Raw genomic sequence first — 24,277 nt, 5'->3', positions numbered from 1 at the left:
AAAAAAAAAAAAAAAAAAAAAAATTTTAAAAAAAAAAAAAAAAAAAAAAAAAAAAAGAAAGAATGAAAAAAAAAAATGAATGGACTCTAGTTACGTACAATGATATGGATGAATCCTACAAACTTGATGAACAGAAGAAATAAGACTCACACAGCATAAAATACATCATTTCACTCATAGAAATGTCTAAAACTGGTGAACTAAATTATATTATTTAGGAATGCATATCTGTGAGTAATAAAATTATAAAGAAAAGCAAGAATATAATCACCACAGAAGTCAAAATAGTGATTACCCAAAGAAGATAATCACTCAGGAAGGATGAGATGTGATCAAGGAGAAGCGTACAAGGGATTAATAGGATGCTGGGAATACTCCTTTTTTTTTTTGTATGGAGGATCGAACTCAGGACCTTGTACTTGTAAGGTAGGTGCAGTGCCACTTAGCTAAATCCCCAGCCAAAATGTTCTATTTTTTTTCAGCGGGGTGTGGTTTCATGAATATTCACTATGTAATTGGTGTTTCTTTCTTTTTTTTTTTAATCTGTACACATGTATCTTGCGGACTTTTCTGTATGTATATTTTATAGTATAAAAGAAAAAATATACTTTGGGAAGAACCAAAAAATACATTAGCAGCTATATACTGCTAGACATGTTTATAAATGGAAAACTAGTTTTGTTGAAAATTAAGAAAAAAAGAAATCACAGAAGGCTTCACCTAGGAGATACACATGGATCAAAACATAGAGGATTGTTTAGGAATTGCCCAGCCAATTTAGGAAAAAGGGAATTACAACAGAAGAATACTGTGTCCAAATTCACAGAAGTGTGAGAAAATAGCGCACAGTCAGAGGGTGGCAATTAGGACCCTGTGCTTGCTGGGCAGGTGCAGTGCCACTGAGCTACCTCTCCAGCTGAGTCTTGGATTTCTATGATAAGAATGGAGAGTGATACAAACATGTTTGCCTGCTAAAAGACCTTTCTCGGCAATTTATGGAAATATACACTGAATCAGAAGAGAGATGGCATTCATGGTAGAGAATGTTGGAAGCCTGGTGGCATAGTTTTGACATTAAAGGATGATAACACCAACTAGAGAGAAAAAAATTTGGAACAGATAGTAGTACTTAATAGGTAGAATTGTCAGGCCATGGAAATTGATCAGATACATGGTGAGGTAATGGAGAGACACTGAATTTTTATTTTGAATAACTGTTAGGATGATAAATCAAAACATGTAATACCAGAGAAGTAGGTTCAGTGGCAGAAGATGGTATTTTTTCTCTTGCTGAGCTGGCAGTGCCTTCAGGATATTCAGGAGTAAATGTATAAGGGCAGCTAGGTATGGTACACATGTGAAGCTCAGCAGAACAAGTATTTGGTCTGGATCCTGTTTTCTAAGTCCAGATGTCAAAATTATTATGTGATTCAAGGTGGTTTTGGCCACTTCCAACTTAAAAAGTCTCACTTTCACTGAGTGGGATGGTGGAGTAAGAATATCCTTGGACTCTCTGACATGGCTAAACACACTGTGAAGCTCAGCATGGTTGGTAAATAGGGACCTGCTATCGTGCCTTCCTCCAGAAAATGGTGGAGATTAAAATCAGCCAGCACGTCAAGTACACCTGCTCCTTCCGTGGCAAGACCAAGATGGAGTCAGGTTGTAGGGATCAGGCACTGCGGGTCCTGCATGAAAACAGTGGCTGGTGGTGCCTGGACCTACAACACCACTTCTGCCATTGCAGTCAAGTTGGCCATCAGAAGACTGAAGGAACAGAAAGACCAGTAGAAGAAGCTCTATGATTTGGGACATCCTTAGCCTATAACAAATGGGTTAATTTACATAACAACAACAACAAAAGATAAACTGGGGTAGGAGAGTAAAAGAGGAAATGGGGGAAATTTCTACTTTTTAGCCAGAGCACTGAGGTGTGTGGTGGTGCCATTATCTGAGATGGAAGAACTGGTGAAGAAGCAAACAAAAATTTATTGTTTTGTTTATTTTAAAAGAAAGGAAATAATCAAGAGCTCTCTTTTATACTCTTTTGCATACATTCTTTGTGAAATATCCTTCAGACGTCAACCTGGAACCATCATACAGGTAACTACTTTATACCACTGTGGAACTTAGAGGACAAGGACATTTTGAAGTTATAACTTTGGGTTCCACTAGTACAAAGATGGTATTTAAGGATTCCCTGCCCTAACTCTACTTATGCAAACTGTAACTATGTGCTTAGTTCTCTTAAAATATGTACCTGCCTTAATGTATCAGGTTGTTTAAATACCGGTGTTATCTTAAAAACTCTGAGCTACTTGAAGGAAGAAGTTGGGTCTTGTTTACACTGGGTCCTATGACCTAATGATTCCTACACAGTAGGATTGAATTAATGAACTATGGAGTGCTGCTCACTTCCCTTTTGGTTATCTCTTGATTATTTCCTGCACTATTTTAACAGAGTCACAAACTTCCATATACTTTCTTTTGCTCCCCAGTTGTTATGGCTTGTATCTAAATGTCCCCCCAAAGCCTCGTGTGCTCACAGGTGGGGCTTTTCTGAGGTGACTAGAACTAGGATGTGTGAATATGGATTAAGGGTGTGATAACTAAATTAGTCCACTGATTGGTTTAGCATAGTTCTGGGTGTGAATAATGGAAAGGCCCACCCTGGGTGTGGGTGGCACCATCGAATAGGATTGTAGCCTGAATAGCATAAAAGGGAAAGGGAGGCTTGCTGTTTGCTGCCTCCTGCTTTCCATTCTAGGGACTATTTATCCTCTGTCATGCCCCTCTGCCTTGGAGCCATCCAACTATAGACTGAAACCTCTACAAACTGTGGACTAAAATAATCCTTTTCTCCTTTAACTTGTGAGTATCAAGTATTGTGTCTCAACAATAAGAAAAGTTAACTAAGATACCAGTTCTCTACAAAATATCTTGCTTCATATTTCTAAGGCAGAGGCTACTAGGATCTTCCTCCTCATCCACTGAAAAATTTTCTTCTTTCACTCTAAGAGTGATTGTTCTTCTTCAAGGCTACTATTTCTGCCTATCACCTTGACTACATCTCTTTTACTTCTTCAGATTTTCGTTGTTATGGTTTGGGGTAACCCTCAAAGGCTATGTGTTGAAGGGAGATAGTGGAAGCTTTAGAAGGTGGGCCTAGAGGAAAACAGTGAGGTCCTTGGGGTGTGTTCTTAAAAAGGATATCGGCATCCCAAACCCTTCCTTTGTCTTTTGCTTCTTGGCCATCATGAGGTTAAACAGTTTTTCCTGCCATTCACTTCCACCATCATATTTTGCCTTGCCACAGGTTCAGAAGCAACAGGGCTCAGCCTCCACAGACTAAAATCTCTGAAACTATGAGCCAAAATAAACCTCCTCTCCTTCTAAGTCATTTATCTCAGATGTTTTGTCACAGTAACAGAAAGCTAACACATGCATTCTTTATCATCCCTTTTATGTAATCACACATTTTATCTTTCCATTCATACAATCTCGAAAAATGTGAAGGCACAATATTCACCCTGGAAAATACTAAATCTTGAACTTAGGGAAACAGACTGACTCATCTAGAATTCACATTCTGAAAAAATATCCTACCAGACATGACTTTCACTGACTCAGAAAATGCTTGGAGCTGTGGTAACAAATTAAAAACCTCCATCCTTGTGGCTACTTAGGGCTAGGACAGGCACAGCTTGAAACAACACTTTACTCACCTACTGAAACAGATGGGATTGCCTTTAACTGGGGATTAGAACCCACTCTCTTTCCAATAATACTATACTATCTTGAAAGTGACCATTACAATAGATTCCAGGTCAGGGGATGAGTCCATATTCTGATACCCCTGAGTCCTCCCAACAGGCTTCAAGTGGGAATCCTCAAGCCAGCTGCCTCTCCTTGGCAATCAGGTCCTGGTTCTAAGGTTAGCATCTGCACAGAGCTATCCCTTGAATGTGGGCAACATCAAGGTCACTAGAGTGCCTCTTTGTGACTCAGGGAACAGGTGATTCCCCTGGTCCGAAGAAAGCTCTGCCTGTAAGCTTTCTCCTGTACATCCAAGATGAGTCAAGCTCACCCACGACCAATACTTCCTTCAATACTCAAATTGAGGAGTTTGTTCTAAGTCAGAATTCCTTCCATCCTAATCTAACATATCAATAAGTAGAGATTTCTGGAGTCTACTGAGTGACACAAGTGGAAGACTACAGGTTTTTGGCATCAGGCAAGTCTGACTTTGAATCCAGCACTGCCACTAACTAGCTGTATGTTGTCAACTAGCTGTATGAGTCTCAACTGCATTATCTATAAAATGGTGACAGCATCTGCCTGTAGGGCTGTTATGTAATAAATCTTAAATTTAGTTCCCTTCTACTTCCTCTGTTACCACAACTGGCTAGGAACATCAGCCCCAATACAAAGGTCAGTGTTGACAAGGTCCCTCTATTCTGTTCTATGTCCTCTTCATCTTGGACTGCTCTCACCTTTCACACTACATGCCTGCTGAATGAGCCCCTTTCAGTTCCCTGAACACATCAAGCTCTTTCTGAATAGCACTGTCCTACAGAGCCTTCTGCAATGATGAGGTTCTCTAGCTGAGTGTCCAATGAAACCACCATTACTCAGATGTGGGCAGATAGCACTTGAACCATGGTTAGTGGGACTGATGAAATTAATTTTAATTTTATTTCATTGTAATTCATTTAAATTTGAATATACCCATATAGCTGAAGACTAGACTGTAGGTCTTTGAATTTACCACTTCATTGCAGGAAGTGCATTTCCCTACTCTTCACCTAGCTTTTATTCAGTCATAAAATCTCAGCTTGAACCTCTGTTCTTCTAGGATGTATGTCTTGAGCTCCTGAATCAGTTAAATTTCCCCTTTGTTCCCTTCTATAGTATCTTTTAGACTCCTATCACTTGTCACAGCTTTGTGAATTACCTCTTTACCTGTGTTTTCCAGTAGTGTAGATTCCATCAGTTACCTTGGGGTCCTATGCACTTTTCTCAGGACTGGATGCCTCATATTCCCACTGAGTGGACATTTACAAGATCTTGAGGTTCAGACTTTTCCAAATTGGGGACTAGCTCTGAGACAACCATGGCACATCTAAATAGCTTCAGGGACTGACTAGGAGTGGGCTTGTAACTTTCTAAGGATAAGCCAAAAGTCAAAAACTCAAAAGGAAAAAGCATGATAAATTGCCTATTAAAAGTTAAAAACTTAGTGTGGTGATACACACTTATAATTTCATCTACTTGAGAGAGGATGGGCAGAAAGATCACACATTTAAGATTAGCCCAGGCTATATAGCAAGACCCTGTTTTCAAATAAAATGTTTTTTTAAAAGGCTGGCAGTGTAGCTCAGTGGTACAGTGTTTGCCTAGCAAGGCCCTGGTTTGGTTCCTGGTACTATTAAAAAAATAAAAAAGACTTCTATATGCAAAATAAACAATAATAACAAAAGCCTCCATTACCTCAAAATACCAAGATAGTGTTAAACTGGGGGAAAATTATGCACAACATATATTCTAGGTGAAAAGAGATGAATATATTTTATTTATTTATTTTTAGATATGAATATATTTTTGAAGAGCTATTAAAACCAGTAAAAGAAAGATACCCCATAGACAAGGGACATGAACAAACAATTCAAAATAAGATAAACTAACTCCGATAAACATTTTAAAAATAGTTTAACTTCACTAGCAACTAAAGACATGCAAGTCAAATAAACAAGATGCCACTGGGCACAGTGATGCACACTTTAATCCCAGCACTTTGGGAGGCTGAGGCAGAAGGATCATAAATTCAAGTTTCATGTGGGCAATTTAACAAGACCCTGTTTCAATAGAAATAATAAAAAGGAGCTAGGGATATAGCTCAGTGCAAAGGTTTTAGGTTCAAATCCCACTACTGTAATAACAAACAAAAGACAAGATACTACTTTTGCCCATTTAACTGGCAGAGACAAAAAGATGTATTATTATGTGTTGATAAGATCCGCTAATCTAACAATAGGCATACAATTTTTAATATGCCTATCATTTTTATCTAACCATTCTACATTTGGGAATATATCCTAAGAAAAATGAACAGATACTTGACGAAGATGTTCTCTGCTATATTGTTTATAAAACTGAAGAGCTAGAAACATCCTAATTAGACCAGGGATTGTTTGAATAAAACACGATACATCCCTGCAATGGAATACTAAGTAGCTATTAAGAGTGGTGATATAAATCTATATTTATTGACATGCAGCAGTGTCTATAATAAATGAGTAAGAGAAATAGAAAGTTACAAACTAGCATATTAGTATGATCTCTTTTTTTTTTTTGAGACAGGGTCTCACTATGTAATTGAGACAGACCTGGAACTCACTATGTAGCCCAGGCTGGTCTCGAACTCACCTGCCTCAGCCTCCCAAGTGCTGGGATTACAGGCTTGCGCCACAGCGCCTGGCTAGTATGATCTTGCTTATATAAAATATATCGATCTACTTATCTATTCTCTCCTAAAAAGGAATCTGGAAGGACATATACCAAAATATTCATGATTCTGACTGTGTAGGTGTCTCATTCTCTTATCCACTTAAAATCATGGAAGATAGCCAATGGGAGGTACTTCACAGGACTCGCTAGTGTCAGATTTTTGTCACCTCCAATGGGTCCCTGGGACCTGAGGAACATCTAATATTGGGCTGTCTAGTGGATGCAGCTGTAAGTTCCCTGGAAGCCTAGGCAGTATCTGCCTTCACTGCTGTAACCCTAGTTCCTTGAATTGCTGGCACATAGTAGGCACTCAACAAAATACCTGTGAGATTACTGAATTCTATCAGAGCATCAATTTTACTTCATTATAAACATATTTAAGCATTATTTTGATAAACCTCAAGTGCAAAAGTAACAAAAGTTAGGATAATATGAGACTTCCGAATGTTTTCTATGCTATTGTAATGCAAAAGTTTATTTTCTTTCTCCATTTGTGTGGTTTCCCAGAAGAGTCTGAGCAGCAGTGAATGGCATCTTTGTCTAAGGGCTTTCCCATTCCTTCATAGGGCTGGATATTACAATCTTGAACTTGCAGATGGGAAAACGAAGGCACAGTGGCTGCTCAAGGTCACATGGTTACACTGGAGGGGAATCAGAATTCAAATCCAGGCCTGTGTGTCTCAAAAACTCAAGTGTGGCTTTGAGAGGTTTGAAGTCAGACAATGAAAAGGACACTGCAGGACCATGACAGTTCATGTCTGTGCTTCCTAACAAGTCACCATCCCTTAGCCCTAAGCTCCCAGGTCTAAGAGGTGCTTTTTCTTAACCTTTGGAGAATCCAAAGGACAATTTGTCACCAGGGTTATTAGCATTTCTCCCGGATATCGACAGCTTGTCTTTCCTCCCTCCAACCAGTGACTGATTTCTTCAAATGCTCACCAAATACAGCCCAAGTCACCATGGTAAACATATTGACAGAATCATATTAACAGCTACTGAGCATTTACAGGGTTGTAAGTTATGCAGTGGGGAAAGAAATAAGAAAAAACACAGGGTAATAAAACAAGTTCAACCGCACCAACAATTATTTATTTAGAAGGTGCTGGTTAGGAACAGTTTTTAAAACATATTTTAATTGCTAATTATGGTTTCTAACAGGAGAGGTGCCTCAATCAGAATTGCATCTCTTTAAAGCTGATCATTAATATTTTAGCTGTTTGGCTCAGAAACTGTGTTCATGCAGTCAACCCACCCACAGTGCTGTCTATGCAGTCAACTTCAGCTTTAGCTACTGCCTTGGCAATAGAAATTCTACTGCAGTGGGTACCAATTCTGAAGTGAGCTATTCCATATACCATAAAGTGGGAGTCACCCAAGTCCTTACCCCTAAAGTCCAAAGACTGAAGCTGGATCAATAAGCAAAACTGTGCTCTAAGCCTCCCAAACAATTGACAGCTTTTAAAATGAATGACCTATCTTTTCTAAGTTAATTTATATCTTTTATTAGAGGACAAAAGTGTTGCCTTGGGGAAGACAGAGGATACAGCAGTTTGTTTTTGGTTTCTAACTCCCTGGGTACTTTCCTGTGAACCTTCTCACAAAGTCAGCCTCCAGGTCCTAGGAGGTGCCCAGGGTACCCAAGTGGAGGGTGCTTTGGGGTCCCAGGGTGTGTGTGTGCTGGCATCACCCCATCTCCTGTGTTTCCAACTCCACATACTTCTTAAGGAGGAGCTAACCCTCACAGGATAATTTAATCTGTTCATTTGCAAGCATCTTATCAGCACCCCTGCTTTGTTGAAGACTGTTTGATGTCCCAAGGAAAAGACTTCGAAGTCTTTTAAAGCCTTTTTTATGTGAACCAGAAAATCACGTTTTGTCAAGAGTGCACTCAACTTGAACCTCAAAAGGTTCAGGACTCAGAAACCACATGGTTCAAGTGGGACTTAAAATGGGCAAAATTACTTCCTTGTCTTCCCCTGCAAGTCCCCTCTCTGGCTTTTGTGCAAAGTTTCCTTATGCTATTGGGCCTATTTTCTAGTATGTCTTTTTATTCTCTCTCTTTTGTGTAACACGCACATACACAGGTGTGCATGCTACTCAAAGATAATGGATTCCTAGATACATATGGCTTGCCAAATTTAACCCAGAAGACTTAAAAATCTTCAACAATCCAATAATAAGCAATGAAATCAAAGCTGTACTTATAGAAAAAAAAAAAAAAAAAACCTAGGAAAGAAGATAAATATATCATCCCCTAATGAAGTGGCTATCTTTCCACTAAGGATAAAAGCCGTCACCAGCTCCTTCAGCTTTACCCTAACCCTGCAGATACAAAATGGCCATTGCTGGGGCCCCCAGAGGCCCAGACTGGGATGGGTGAGGGTCAAATGATTTACAGAGCCAAACAAGTATGATTACATCCTTAATCGAGGCATTTAACTAGGTACAAGACAAGATCTCCCTGGGCTCCAGGGAGATTTTGTAGAGAAAACTGGAAACTGGCTTTCGGGAGTAGTCACTTTCTGTGTGAAGAAAGCATAAACCTCAGGATACTTGGAAATGAAGGAAAAGGAGATCTGACTCCTCAAGTCAGGAAGAAGAGCTGAGCTGAGACTGAAGACTTTTACTCTTTCTATTTCCAAAGTTCTGTTCTTATAGATTCTCTTCCTTAGATTTAAAAATCCAGTTACTCTAAGACCAGCAAAAGTTTATATGCAGGACACAGAATCCCAGTTATGAAAAGATCCAATGTGTCATTTATGCCTAAGAAACTCCTATACCATGTTCTCATGGCTTAATCACATTGAAGACTGAATGACCACTACCTCAAAAGTAATCTCATGTCCCACTACACTGAATAATCATCATGTGTTGAGCAGCTACCATGTAAAGCAAAAGGATTATCATCTGATTCCCAGAGGTAGACAAGAAACCTGGGTTCAAAGAATTTAAATCACCTGACCCACAGCAGCACAGTTAAGCACCTGACTGCAATTAAATCTCCACGTAGGGAACTCCAGAGTCAATGTTCTGGGCCTAACACCATGTCCTCAGCACCTGGTCTGCGGCAGGTTTGTTGGTATTTTGTTAGATTTTCTTTCTTTTGGTGGGGGCACTTAGTTTTTTCTAAATTTATTTATTTAGTATTTACTGATTGTGTGCTATGAGAAAAGTATTGTGGATATTTCAAAAAAGGTAAGGCATTACTCCTTCCTTGTCTCTCACTGTGATTACTAGAGTGGCTTTTTTATAAGTCTTCTGTTACCAACTCTCCCTATTTCTATCCCTCGCTTGTACAGTAGCCCAAGTAATCTTTCTAAGTGATAAATCACAACACAGTACTTCTCCCTGTTTAAAACACTCCATGGTGGGGGGCGCTCCCTGGTATCCTGTATACCTAGAAGAAAATCCAAATTCTCTGTGCCCTAAAAGATTTATGGAGGTCTGATTCCTCTTCATCTCCTCTGCCACTAGAGTCGCCCAACTCACTTGGTTCTGGCTCTCAGGCCTTCTCTCTGTCCCTAAATTAGCCAAGATTCCCTGCTCCTAACCCTGGGGGTTGTCTTCTGTTCCTGATTCATATTAGAAAATCTAGAAATCTAATTCATACTAGAAATCTAACATCATCCTAAGGGGGTACTGAGCATATCTCACACAATGGGCCATGTTTTTAATGAAAAATAAGTAATCATTTAATGATCAGTCATCACACTTTCTTGATTTATTCTTTAGTTTTAAAAAGGAATGTTTTATTCTTGAAGACATTCAAATATAAGAAACTATTTACAAGGCCAAATAAAATTTGCACATGACAAACAAAAACATTACACCTTGCAGTTCACAGTTTATTTCACTACTGTAATATTTAAGCACAAATAAGAATTTTAAGCTAGATCTGGTGGCACACACCTATAATCCCAGAACTTTGAGAGACTGAGGCAGGAAGATCACAAGTTTGAACCTATCCTGGACAGTGTAGGGACTTAGCGATATCCTGTCTCAAAAAAAAAAAAAAAAAAAAAAAGCTGGTGACATAGCTCAGTGCAAAGGCCCTATGTTCAATCCCCAGTACTGGAGGGGAAAAAAAATTTGTGGTCACAAAGAATGGCAGACAGAACCGATCAATAACTCAATTCCTGTTTCTTCATCTTTACAAATAAAAGTGCTTTTGTTTATCTTGCGCCTAATATGTGAATGCAGGGATCTGTAGCATCACAGGAGTAGGAGATACAAAGTGGGTCCTCGGGGAGCCTGACAGCTTCTGAGCTGATGCAGACTTAGTCTCCAATCAAACTGGGTCTGCACAACTCAGGCATATACAGTGTACCCGAAAGTTTCCTTACAAATATATGAAAGAATAAACAATTTTTAAATGTGCTAATCAAAAATTACATACATAGAGAAATTTTTTTTCAAACTTAGATAAAAGATTTTTTGGGGGAGAAATATTTTAAAACTGACATTGTTCAAAATTGCCAGTGAATAATAATGTTAAAAAGAGGACCAACATTCAGGGGTTTTAAAATTCCTGTACAGGCTAACATTATCCTGTCCCCCTTGCCAATGCACACTTCTACAATAATAAATAGTTAAGTGCCATAATATGGGGAAATAGGGTATTATGGGAACAAAAACAGGTTTAAAGAAATAGCAGAACAATGAGAGGATAATGTGCCAGAAGCCAAGGGCGGGGAATTCAAGGACAAAATACTGTCGTAACCAATGCTACACCAGATCCTACCTCCCAAACTGGGGGCCAGGCTGAATGGAAGCAGGGTCCTGAGATCTTTCTCTGCTACATGGAAAGGTAAAACCAAAGTGCCTTCCTCTGGTCTGGCGAGTGAGTAAATTTAAAGGGGATATTTCTTATAGTTGGTCTTAACCACATCTTAATATGGGAGGAATGGAAGATAAACAAGCACATATCATGTTGAACCAAAGGCAAGTCTGTGTCTCCAGACCCTTGTCCTACAAAAGATCTTGGTCAATGGCTATCACCACCCCTGACAGTGCATGAGGAGGGAAGACAGCCCCCTCAGAAGGTGGCTAGGAGTGCAGTCCTCTGGTCTGCTCCTAGGTGGCTGCAGCACCAGTTTGAGAAGGGGTAAACAACTTCATAGAAATGGGCACACAGAGTTGGCTAATTGGGATTCTGTTTAAACTCCCTTCACTATGTAACTCCTAGATGCTGCGCTTTCGGGATGGTGAAAATGAAATAACAATCATTAACCTTTTTACAAACTAATTCTGAAAAGAAAGCTAATATTGTGAATAAAGAATCAGTCATCTTCCCAGCAATTGTGACTATAATCCTATCCACTTGACTACTGGGAAGAAATAGAACCAATTAGTAATTAGTTCTAGAAGCAGAGGAATCATTCATTTTTGTCAATTTCCCTTTTCAAGATTCAGTCTTTAAATGCTAGGTTATAAGCCTTTCCCATGATACAGTCTTCCAAATAATCTTTTAAACATAAACTTTTATTAAATATTTGAGGTGATGGATATGTTAACTAGCTTGATTTAAATACTCCACATTATATTCATGTATCATAATATTTAGAATTTATACAACTATAAATTGTCAATTTTTAAGGTGCCACTAAAAATTAACATGACTACAAAAAATAACTTTTTAAGGGCTGGGGATTTGGCTCAGTGGTTCTGCCACCTGCAAGCTCAAGGATCTGAGTTCGATCCCCAGTACCAAAACAAAAAGCTTTTAAAATGAGGGATATTAACTCTTTGGCTAAAATGTATATAACTTTTTTCTAATTTGTTGTTTATGTTTTTATTTTTGCTTACTTTTTGCAATGAAATAGCTGGCTTTCAATGTAAAAAAACAAGCTCTTATTTTATTTTATTTTGGTTTTTTGAAACAGGGTCTTGCTATGTAATTCAGGTTGGCCTTGAACTCACTGTGTAGTCTAGGTTGGCCTCGAACTCATGGTGATCTTCCTGCCTAAGCCTCTCAAGGGTTGGGATCACAGGCTTGTGCTGTTTCAGGATAATTTCCAGATTTATAGAAAAATGACAAACATAGTATAAAGTTCTTACATATCCCATTCCCAATTTCCTTTATTATTAACATTTAATATTAATATGGTACATTTGTTACAACTAATAAACTGATATTGATAATATTATGAATTAAACTCCATATTTTATTCAGATTTCCTTAGTTTTTATCTAATGTTCTTTTTGTGCTACATCTCCAAATTATCTTTTTAATATCATAAAACTAGATTTTTAAATTATAAAAATAACAGATTATTTACTCAGATATTGCAGAAGAGCATAAAATAAACAGCATTACTCTCTTCTTTCTGTCCTGGTCATATCTCCCAGAAGAAACTACTGTTAACTTTTCTTATGCACACTTTCAAAAGTTTTATATGTATTTATAAAGACAAATATGTATCTATAATCCTGAGCGTTATGACTCACACCTGTAGTCTCAGCTACTTGGGAGGCTGAGATGTAAGAATTCTAAGTTTGTTGCCAGCTTGGGAAACACAGTGAGAACTTTGTCTTGAGGGAAAAATATGGAAATATTTTTAAAAAACATATAAGGCACATGTGGTGGTACACCCTTTACCCAGCACTCTGGGAGGCTGAGTTAGGAGGATATCAGTTGGGGCCTAGCCTGGGCAACTTATTGAGATGCTGGCTCAAATTGAAATACAAAAAGGGCCAGGGCTGTAGCTCAGTGCAAAGGCCCTAGGGGAGAGAAAGAATATATATATATCTATATATATCTATATATAGATATATATAGATATATATAGATATATCTATATATATCTCACAAAGGGTCTCTGTTCCTCTGTAACTTGTTTTACATATAAGCACTTAGTGCACCAACTCATTTGTTTTAAAAAACACTACCTAGTACTCTATTATATGGATATATCATAATTCATCTTACCATCTCTCAATGTATATTTAGGTGGTTTCTGGGTTTTTTTTAATATTACAAACAATTTAAAGAACATGCTTCTGCCAGGGATTTAGCTCAGTGGTTCTGATCTGAGTTCAATCCCCGGTACCAAAAAAAGAACATGCTTCTTTACGTACTTGACCAAATATATGTAGGATGAACTACAGTTGAATCCCATAAAGAAGTATTTGTGTTAAAGTTTTTCATGGACAGATATTGTCAAATTGCCTTTCAAAGAACTCTACTGCTTTCTTCTCTTACAAACTATGTGTACAGGCCTTGTTTCCCATCAACAAAGATATTCTATCAAATAAATTGTTCATGATTTCTTGGAATGCTTCATAGTTTCCATCTTCTCACCTCTAGTTTTAAGTTTTCTTTCTTTTCAGCTCCCAGATCACTTTTGGTTTTCTCTCTTCCTGGTGCTGTACTGTGCTGTACTCCCCCAACCCACACACACACACTCTTGATTCTCTTCCCTCAGTTTTCCAATGACTTCATTTTCCAGCTCAAACTTTTCCCTTCTTCCTTCTCTGCAGCTCAGCCTGACTGCATAAAAACCAGACACAGTTCTCTGGTCTCTCAACCTGCTACCTCCCTGAACCAAGAAAGAATGTTAATAAGGAAACCTGAAAATACTTAATCTGAGTCACAATATCAGAGGAACACATTCATCTTGGTGTAACTCTCACTAAAAAAATAAAAATTCTCATTGTTTCCTTTGTTAAACCTGAATCTGTTATTGTTTTTCTACATTTCACCCTGTGTAGGATTCCTGCCTTTGAACAGACAGTTCATAATTTTTATACATCACTCATGTGTGTGTGTGTGTGTGTGTGTGTGTGTGCATGTGTGTGTGCATTTGTGTATGGAGCTAGAGTGGAAGCAAAAGCAGGGGTGGAAGGGAAAATCCAAAAGTGGCAGACTGAAGAGCAGGAACAAATGGGTGGGAAGGCAGAAGTGAGGAGGCAAAAGGCAGCTTAGAGAAAAAAGTTAACTTCTTTAAATCCTCTAAGAAAAGTTTTTCACTTAGTTGCACCACCACTCCCTTCATTGCATTTCTAAAAACAGAATTATTGGAGGGAGTGGGTCTGAGGGTGGGGCAGAGTAGAAGCGGGTGTGAAAGTTTCTCATTTCTTTTGCTGCCACCTCCCCTCACCTCAACTTCTTATCCAGCAAAGCTCTATCCACCACCAAGAATCAGCTTAATAGAATAAACCACTTAGGGCTAAGGCTCAAGGAAAGTCAAAGGCCCCACAATCTCCTTGCCTATTAAGCCTCTTAGAAGTTAGAATGCTGCTAAAGAAAGTGATATTATAGGCAAGCTACTTAGGAAGAACACAAGATTCGCCTTCAGGAAGAAGGAGGCCAGTTTGGGGATTTATGAGCATCTATCTTTACACCCCACCCCTTACTCTTGTGAATCTGACCCAAGGATCTCCATCTCCAGAGGTTTTCTCTCTTCCCACTGATTCTGGAGTCAGACTGCCTGGGTTTGTATCTCATCTCTGTTATTTCTCTCTTGTATGACAAGGGCCAAATTGCTTAAATGCTCTTTGCCTCTATTTCCTCATCTGTAAATGGAAATAAGCAACACCTATCTCATAAGGATTTTGAGGATGAAGTGAATTATTATCTGTAAAGCACTCAGAATAGTGCCAGGCCCAGAAAGTGCTCAAAAGAGATTGGCTAATGGGTTGAGGCTATAGCTCATTGGTAGAGTGCTTGCCTAGCATGCATAAAGCCTTGGTTAGATCCCCAGTATTAGGGAAAGGGGCAGGTCAGCTACTACTATTAGGAGTAGTACTACTGTGTTCCTGCCTTTGCCTGCAGTCATTTCACTTGCAATAAAAAAAGACTGAATTTAACTGCATCTGGTAGAGTTAGTTTAAGGAATATAGGAAGTCTCTAGGACTAAATAGGAGGAGAACAGTTCCCCTGGGAAGTTGGAGGAATAACTCTGGAACTTGTTAATTAAGATCTTGTTAATGAATCTGCTTGTTAATGGTCTATTAAATAATCACACAATGAAGTTTACCGCATAAGTAAAGCCCTTGCTCCAATCCTCCTGGCCCAGCTCTGACTTGTAAAGATCTACCTAAGGGGCAAACCCTCCCAAATCCTCCAAATCTGACACAAGCCTCCTTTTTTGGTGGGGCGGAGACCGGGGATAGAATTCAGGACCTCACACTTGCGAGGCAGGCAGCAGAACCACCGAGATAAATCCCCAGCCCCACAAGCCTCTTCATTTTGTCCTACTGGCCTGAACAGCATGGCTTTTTTTCACAGCCTAGGAAAGGTCCTCTGGGCGGAAAGTCTGCTCTGCCTTGATTCTATCCATCATTTCTCAGGTCAAGGTATTATACCTCTGATCCAAAATATTTCCTTCCACAAGATAGGAAGAGAGGTCTGAAAATGAGAGAAATAAAGGTACTCTGGACTGTGCTGATAAAAAGCAAAGGGTAAATTCATTTCAGAGGAGATGTGGCAAAATGAAATTTCAGCTGAGTTGTCACACACCTGTACAGAAAGCACTCTGCAACCTATCTTCACCAAAATTCTGCAAAAGTTAGATAACTTGTCCCAAACTATCTGGGAAGATAATGCTGTAGCCAGTATCAGGGAGGGGATGAACTCTCTTCTGTAGCTCAACATCAAGGATGGGGTGACACATAAGAAATTTCCCTGTAGGTTGAATGGTCAGGTATTTCATAAACTACTTTAGTTCCATTAGACTATTTTGCTCTTTATATAGAGTTCTTGGATAGATATATCTTCCCCCCACCGACATTAATTTGGTTACTTTCAGAATTACAGAACACACCTGTTATCTTTTTTGATTCAGCAACCCTCTAAGGTAGGGTGAGGATTATTTACCACTTTACATTTCATATATGAGGAGCGAGGGCTCAGAGAAACAGTTATTCATCCAGTCACATGGCCAGTAAATGACCAGCCCAGTGCTTCTGATTCTGTCCTATTCCTTGTCCTACTGTCTAGCTTTGTGCTGGATGCTGTGTGCTCCTTCAGCCTATGTCAAAGTGGGTACAGCCAGCTGGCAACCTCAGCAGGTTGGCAGAGAAAACAGTGGTCCTGGATTGCTTTATTCTCATACCAAATATTTACCAAGATACTATATGAGGAGACACCCTGGCTAGAACCACACAGGGCACTAATGTGGGCCCCATAGGAGAAGGACGGCTGAGCAAATAATTATAAAGTGATGAGTACTTTAAAAGGGGGAATGTTACTGGAGGAAACAGCACCTCTTATTCTAAAGCAAAATTGATGAGGGCATCCCACTTGCTCATTGTAATTGTAGCCACCTGAGCCTCAAACTAAGGCCCTGTTCCTGGTCCACTGAACCTTCCACTAACTGGCAGCTGTCACCAGAAAAGTTAAAGCTTGAAGCAGAAAGCCAGGTAGTGATTGCAGGTAGTGACTAATTCTGCCACTGAGATTCCTTTAACTCTCCAACCTTTTTCTTTACAAATGAGCATTTGAAAGTATAAGGGCTGGGGAATAAGAAAAAAGCTGCCTCCCCCCACAAAAAAAAAATCCACCACTACCATCACAAGCCCTCTGCAGCCCTATCAGGCAGCACAGGCACAGTGAGAAGAGCAGATGCTGGCCCGGGCCCAAGGAACACTCTGCCCTCCCTCACATCTGGCTAAGCACCTTGAGCCCCTCTGCAGGGCTGCCTCATAATGACAGTATTGCACCAAGAAGGGGAAGTCTGAGAATACACAGTCAGCTGATCAGTAATAAGGGAGGAGAAGGGCACAGTCCGAGAAGGAGCCAAGGCAAAGAGGGGACTCAGTGGCAGCTGGACAGATGCTCCCTATGGCAAGAGGCTGGTGAAAAGATTCTGTTTTCAGGCATAGCCTGTGTCCCCGCCCTTTCCTCTCTCCAGTCCTTGGTGGAATTGCTGTCCTGTCCTCTCTGTGCTCCTGGCCCTAACTCCTCCTCTTTCAAGGCCAAAATCCTGGGTGAAACCTCCCCCTTGATCCTTTCACCATGATGAGTGACCACTCCTAAGGCTTAAGGAGCAGAAGGATAAGGAGGGGAGGCTGCTTGTTAAATACACACTGCTCCTGGAATTCTAAGCCAGAGGTCTGTGTCGGCCCTGGGAATCTGCACTATCAGTAGCATTCTCCAACCCCAACCCACAAGTGATCTAAAGAAGGCAGTCCTTAGATGACATTGGGAAACCCAGCTGTGGGGCTGACTCCCTCGAGAAATCCTAGAGCCAGCCCTGTTATTTCACATTATATTTCATTCTCATGTACACATTCTCACTACTCACCTTAACCACCAGGCCCTCAAGAAGAGGAAGTGTGATCTACTTTTCTGACAGCCCTGCAAGTGGCACTGAGAGCAACGCTCTGCACACAGGAACTCAGGAAATGTCCGTGGATACAGCAAGATGATGAAGATAAAGAGGCTGAGGAAGGGAAACCACAATGCAGATGACAGAGCCCTATTTCAGTATGCCTATGTGTGCCAGGTTGGAATGGCGGTTTGTTTCACCTTTTTTTCTTTCCCTTTGTCAATACTCTTGGCATGACACATCTAACCTCCCTCATGAAAGTCAAGCTCCAGCAATGCACCTCCCATAGGAAACTCTGCCAAGAAACCCTGACAGGAATCCTGGTGCTATGTGGTTTAGCAGCCAAGTGAGCACTCTAGGTACTGAGACCTATCATGTCTCTGCATAAGGTGAAGGATAGCGCTGAGCATGAACTTCAGTAAAAAGATGGGGACTCTAGCTAGACACCTGTTATCCCAGATCATCAGAAGACTGAGACAGGAGGAGCATCAGTTTGAAGCTAGTCTCTGCAACTTAGTGAGACTCTGTCTCAAAAAAAAGAAAAAAAAAGAGAGGGAGAATAAGAACTAGGACTATGGCGCAGGGTACAGTGCTTGCCAAGCATGTATGAGGCCCTGGGTTCAATTCTGAGGACTGAAAACAAGCAAGCAACCAAGCAAGCAAAAGAGACAAGGACCCCTACTGACCTCACTAACATCATAAGGTTATGCCCTTCTTCATTCAGCAAGGAGTTCCTGAGGGTCTACTCTGTGCCAGGCATGGATCTGAGTACTCAGGGGTCTTCTGGTGGTTAGGATATTATCTGTCATCAGAAAGTGTTTTGTAGTGACTATTTTTTTTTTTTCAGAAAATTACTTTCAGAGCAGTACCCTCTGTGATGTTGGGCCTCAGAACCACACAAGCGCCAAATGGGCATTCTTAAGAATGCCTGGCTAAAGGATTAAGTTCTGCAGAGACTGGAGGTCAGGCCTCAGATCCTAGCAGGGGGAAATTCTATTCTTGCTTTATCATGCACATTACTTGGCAGCTCTGGAGTGCTTTTCTCTACCCTCAGATACTATACTTTGTTCAAAAAAAGCAAATTTCTATGATCAGCTTCTTTAAATAAATAACTTCTTGATTATCAAATATCAACTTAAAGACTGCTTGCTCCAGAAAACTATCCTTGGCTCTTAGACAAGATCAGATGCCCCTACTTCTGATGCTATGGCATTTCATACTTCCCCTACGACAGCACTTTTCTTAACATCCTGCAGGTGCTAACTAAACTTCGAGCTCCAGCAAAGCAGAATCTGTCCTGTGCATCATTCTATCCCCAGCACTTAGCATGTTGCTATGGAAAAATATAGGTACGCATTCTGAATATGATTGACTGATTAAATAAATTGGCGAGTACATCATACTCCCTTCTAATGATGGCAACTGAATCACGCCTCATGGCCTCTGCCATCATTTATAAACAGCTAAGATGAAGTAGCATCATTTTTTCTGAAGTACTAGTATCTTACAAAGATAGGAAATAAGGCTCACAGGATCACCCCAGTTCGGACTCCAGGAGGTACTTTCCATTACCAAAGAAGGCTGTCAGTGTCAATATAATGTAACCAAACGCCTGAAAGCCACACAGGCCATGAGCTACAATGCCAGCTCTGTTACACACTTGATGGTCAGGTCTCCTTCAAGTCACTTGATTTCTTATAGACTCAAATTTTTCATGTGGAGGTTATTAGGCACTCAACAGCAGGTACTCTCTTTAGTAAAAAGGAAATGACAGTAAAAAGCTGTCCACGCCATGAGGGGAAGTTGGAAGAAGGTTGTAGCATTTGCAGTGAAGCATCCCTAGGGTCAGGAAAGGGTTAAGCCCACATGTTTGAGCTTCTGTACCCGTAAATCAGCCTTGACTGCTGCTTAATCTGAATGAAGCCCCACCAGGTTGGCCTGTCAGGAAGGAAGCCCATGTGTCCAGACTTTTGTTGTTCTAAGTTTTTTTTTTTACTGCTCAGGAAGGAAACTGAAACCTAGGTCCTAACTGCAGTCCTGCTGATTCCTTCCCCTTGCATGTGCCACTGCTCTAACTTCTCCACCACCTTAGATCCTTCTCTTTCTTCTTTTAGAATTCCTTCTCAACTATGATTTTGGCATTTGGGCCTAAATCTCAGATGTTCCCTTCAGCCCCACCCCTTTTTCTGCGCTAATTTCTCAGGGTTTTTGCACTGAGCTACATCCTCAGCCCTCTTTTAAGACAGGGTCTTGCTAAATTGCTAAATTGCCCAGGCTGGACTTATACTTGTGATCGTCCTGCCTCAGCCTCCCAGAGTCTTGGGATTGCAGGCATATCACCATCCCTGGCATTTGCCTTCCCTTTAAAAACTAAAACTTAAGAACATTTAGCATTTTCCTTACTTTCCACACACTTTTGTGCCTATATGTGGGAAAGGACTAGGGACAAGAAGAGAGCACAATGGGCTGTCCCATGATCTTCAGAGGTATCCTGCCCCCAATGGAGAGGTGAGCCGCTGCTCCTAAAGGGAGTCACATAGGGGCAGCCCACTGGCCTCCGACGGCTACTTTCCAAATAGGAGTCCTCTACTGAAATACTTAAATCTGAGGTCCTTGGATTCCCGCTCCTGCCCTCTACTCCCCACCTCTCCCACTACATGTAGAGCCATTCTCTGGTACTCCCAAGCCCCATGGGGTTTTCTTTCTACAAAGAGAAAATACTGAGTTTATTTGTGCGCTCAGGGTAATGGACAGCCCTCTTTTACTCCTAGGAGAATGCACACAGACACTACGTGAGAGGCCTCTCCCCGCCCAACCCTGCCCTCCCCTTCCCCCACTAATCCCTCCCCAGCGGGCGCCCCCCCCATTGCAGCCCTGCTGCTGTATTTCTCTCCTGACCTGCAAGGCCCCTTCAAGCCCCATCCTAAGCCTCCCCCAAGCATAGACAATCCATCATGCTGTGGGACTGTGACACACACAGATGGGGGAAGGTTCACAGATTTGTCTCATAGGCAAGAGAGTAAGAGTGTCTGTATAACTTAAAATCTAAGGGCATACTAGAAACTCTGGGACTTTGCTTTCTAATACTAGGCAAATACCATTACAGCAAATCTGATTATACATGGCCCAAATCTCTACCACTCATAAATTCTAATATCCCATTTATTTCCAACAATATCTGATAATACTAAATGCCAGAATAAGAAAATTCATCAGATTGCTGACCTAGGCCACTGCCTAGATATCGAACTTAGTCAAGTCCCTTTTGGATTCAGACTCAGTTTCTCTAGCTATACTACCACCTTGTCTCTAAATAAAACCAAAGGAGGAGGAGGTCACAGGGACATCAGGGCTAATCCACCAGGGTGGACAGATGATAATGGAGACAGGCGAAGCAGCTGGCCATCACAGAAAAGAGCTTTCCAGCCTTTCTCTCTCTCCCTCTTTCTCCATTGCCATAAGGCAGGAGGATGTGTGAGAGGATTCCACATACACGCCAGTTGTTAATAACCCTATGTTTGGCTACATCAGTACTTCTAACAAAGAAAAATATTCCTCCAGATTGTGCTAAAAACAATAATGGACATTTTGTGTGTATACGCAATGGCTCAAGCATTACCTGGTGAATTTAATCTCATTCAGTCCTTCACAGTCACCATTTAAAGTTGTGCAATTCCCATTTTACAGGCGAGACTACTGAGGCTCAGAGATGTTAAGTAACTTGCCCAAGTGTCACAAAGCAAGTAAGCTAAAGGGTTGGGATTTGGCTCCAGAGACTACACTCATAACAACTATGCTATATTGCCTCCTCACTTTTGCTTTGCAACATCTTTGATCTGAGACTCAAAGGGGCAAACATAGCTGTTATTCCCCTAACAGCTATTTATTATGCTAGGCCACTGACTTTGTTTAAATCAAACCCCAAAAAGCAAGGTCAAATGAGAGCAATATAGGATTAGCTGGCACCTAAATGGAAATCACATACCTGAAAATAAAGTGAAAGTCTTTCTAGGGCTGGCCCTTGCCCCCTCCCTGCAGTGTTCTGATGGTCTCTGCTGCTCTAAGATGGATGCAGAGCCATAAGTCTTGGCCTGCAAATGAATCTCAGTGAAAAAAGACAACTCTCATCTCATGAGTCACACTCAGGCTTACTGGGCTTGATTTCTCATGAGACTGAACCAAAAGGTTCCTTCTTCACCCACCTATCTCTTTAGTGTTCTAAAGCTCTGGATCTGCTAAAAAGAATACACTGGCAGCACCATCTCTCCCCTTAAAAACACAACTTTCATTTCCTATAGGTCATTTGCAACCAGGACACATTCCACAGAGAAAATTGATGGTCAAATATCTGAACTGCCAGATGGTTATATGTATCTACAAACCACCACATCACTTGGCTGTTTCCAGCTTCAACCAGGATCTAGAGAGAAACTTTATTCTAAAATACACACCAAAAGCAGATCTGTATTTGTGGACTCCACCATACAGGATGTAATGCTGTGGGAAAACATTTGGGAAAGGGGCTCCAGTCTCAGATCTCTAAAAGGTTAGGAGAAAAAAAAAAGCAAATTTAATATTTTTTTAAATTATGAAAGATCTTTTAGTATCTCAAGTACTATCAACAAAGTAAGTCTGTTTCTGCAGGAGGATTTTATGTAGCTCTTGAAAAACTTCCTACCTTCATCATCATCAAAATTCAAGGCCTAAACAAATTCTTCCTCTCTTTCCTCAACCCCACGCCTTTAGGATAGCAGAGTCTTACATATTTCCTTCAGTGCAATGCTGAAGAGTAGTAAACTCATGAAAATTTAAAGTCAAAACTAGATTATAACCATTGCCATCAATGTATTCAATACTCAAACTTACTACGTCCTTTGATGTGCTTGGTAGTGACGCAACAACAAATTGTTCTTTACAGTAAAACAAAATGTGGTTAACTGAAAACTCTAATCCACTGGGTAAGACTGTAAGGGAATAAACTGCTCCTGTTTAATTAGCATCTGCCAGTCTACTGATTCATGCCACAGTGTATCATTTCTCTAGGTCTAAACTCATGGTTCCAATCCAGGACTTTTTTTCTGGAAAAGGCTTAAGAAAGTTCTCTCCTGCTTTGCCCAAAAGAAAGAGTTATTTACAAATTCCCACTCTGTAGCACACACTTTGAGGATAAAAACACTTCTGTTCAACCACAAATGCCACAACTGACATGATACTTTAAAAATTTCTTTAAGACATTTTAACTGCTATATAGCAATAAATTATTCTTAAATCTGAAGTTCATCTCTCTTTAAGAGGGGTAAAATGGCGCTGAGAAATGCAGTTAAACTGTTGGAAGAGAATATTCAAGTCCAAAAGTTGTTATTTTGATGTTAGAATCATGTGGATTTCACAATAAAACATACCATCACTCCAAATCTCAAGTATTTCTAGGAATATGTTCCAATGTATGCTCGGATTATTTATTAGCCAGATGGATGTGGTTAATGATGTAAAAGCAAGAAAAAACAGTATAAAAATGTTTTAAAATGCATTGTGATTCTAAATCCGAAGTATTTACAAAGAATACATTTCAACTTGTGCTAATATTTATTAACCAGATGGAGGTAGCTAATATAGTTTAAAAATAAGAAAAACCAACATAAAAATATAATTCTATTTTTCAGTTTCCTCTGCCTGACTAACGAGGAAAGGGGGTGGGGAAGCACAGCAACTTTTGTTATTTGGATACAATGTGTGTTTTTTGTTTTCAGAAAAGAAGGGCGGGGGCACCAAATATCCAACCTGGGTTCGCTGACCGGAAGGTAGCCCCGGAAAACTTCCCGTGGGAAGAATTCCAGAAATCGCCCAGACTTTTGCGAGAGCCCCGCTGTGCTGGCTTCCAGCCTCTGATCTTAAGAGCGGACCGGCTCGCCTCGCCCAATACCAGCCGGCCTCTAGATCCACCAAGCCCTGAACTTGGGAGACATTCTTCGGAATATTTTACTGATTTGAAAAGCAAGAAAGGAAAAAACATTTTGAGCTGAAAGGAGTCCTCGGATACCAAGGCAAAGGCTAGGTCTTGATGCGCGTGTATACGTCCACGCGTGTACAGGTCCACGCGCCTGGCTCCCCTACAGCCCTCGTCCCCCACCCCGCGCCGTCCCCCTCACTCCCCACGCACCTACCTGCACCCCCCTGCCGGTCCCCCATGCCACGAACCCCCGCCACTCGTGTCACACTCCCTCCCCTGTCCCCCCGTGTCTTCCGTTTCCTGAACAGGGGCTGGCTGCGTTCTTAGTGCGACTTGGGAGCGTGGGGACTTGGAGGGCAGGGCTGGGGACGCAGCCAGCCCTGGGTCCCTGGCCGCGCGCGGGGAGCGGGGGTTCTCCCTCAACTTCCAAGTCTCGCAGAGCGACGGCGAGGTCAACGACATTTCTCAAAGCATTCTCAAGCTGAGCCTCGGCGGCGGTGGCCCGGGGGTCCGTGGCAAGTGAGCGGACGGTGCCCACCAGGTGGCCTGG

The 24,277-nt window shown here is 40.9% G+C and overlaps 1 protein-coding gene and 1 pseudogene across 1 annotated transcript in view; one reads left to right on the top strand and one right to left on the bottom strand.

Moving 5' to 3' along the window:
- The window catches only part of Rnf220 (ring finger protein 220), a 219,074-nt gene that overhangs the window by 189,087 nt on the left and 5,710 nt on the right, over positions 1 to 24,277 (bottom strand). The window lies entirely within an intron of this gene.
- LOC104852463 lies at positions 1,519 to 1,791 on the top strand (annotated as a pseudogene).

The sequence above is a fragment of the Fukomys damarensis genome, unplaced genomic scaffold (genome assembly GCF_012274545.1).
Source record: "Fukomys damarensis isolate Sample0158 unplaced genomic scaffold, DMR_v1.0_HiC HiC_scaffold_23, whole genome shotgun sequence".
NCBI lineage: Eukaryota > Metazoa > Chordata > Mammalia > Rodentia > Bathyergidae > Fukomys > Fukomys damarensis.
This window is presented reverse-complemented; position numbering and strand designations above follow the sequence as displayed.